The sequence below is a fragment of the Periplaneta americana genome, chromosome 4, assembly GCF_040183065.1.
Source record: "Periplaneta americana isolate PAMFEO1 chromosome 4, P.americana_PAMFEO1_priV1, whole genome shotgun sequence".
Lineage (NCBI taxonomy): Eukaryota > Metazoa > Arthropoda > Insecta > Blattodea > Blattidae > Periplaneta > Periplaneta americana.
In genome coordinates, this window is record NC_091120.1 from 189916906 (window position 1) to 189917631 (window position 726).

Genomic DNA, 726 nt, shown 5'->3' on the forward strand with positions numbered 1-726 from the left:
TATGTATGTATGTATTCACACTGCAAATGGGTATATACCCGATGGCAGTCGTAACTAATTACACTCATATTTATATTTTATATATCTCATCATCTGAGAAAGCAGAATATCTGCATGGAAATATCATATGTACTTCGGTACATCAAAATAAATATGATATGCGTAATAAATCACTTTGTGATTTAAAGACGGCGCCCATACCGTCGGACCCCGGCCAACCAGTCACTCATCTGAGTGCACCTCAACACATGTATGGACTTCGGTCCTGCGTGCATAGACATATATGACGTAGTGCAGAGGGCGGCCACCAGAGGGAACCCAAGAGATGGAGCTTAATCTGAGACGATTCTCAACGGTGTCGGGATTGTATCCGGCGTGGCTTAGTGGTTAAAGCATCAGCACGGAGAGCTGAAAACCCGGGTTCAAATCCCGGCGCCGGAGAGAATTTTTCTCCGTTCCATCTCTCTCTCATCATTCTCCGTTCCATCTCTCTCTCATAATTACACTCAATAATGACAATTAATAATAAACACAACTAATAAAAAACAATAATTAATAATAAGAATAATAATATAATAATAATAATAAAATAATAATAACAAGGAGCATCCTAAATTAAACTGCAGCATGGTCACTTAAAATAACATTTAAAGTAAATCTAATTTGCATCTTAACCCTAAGCTCGAGCTAAGACCCACAATTTACAATTCATTTTAATATATCAAT

The 726-nt window shown here is 37.5% G+C and overlaps 1 non-coding gene across 1 annotated transcript; it reads left to right on the top strand.

Annotated features, from left to right (window-relative positions):
• Positions 1–369: 369 nt before the first annotated feature.
• On the top strand, positions 370–441 carry TRNAS-GGA (transfer RNA serine (anticodon GGA)). The gene has a single exon. It is a non-coding gene; the product is annotated as a tRNA-Ser (tRNA).
• The last annotated feature ends 285 nt before the right edge of the window (positions 442–726 follow it).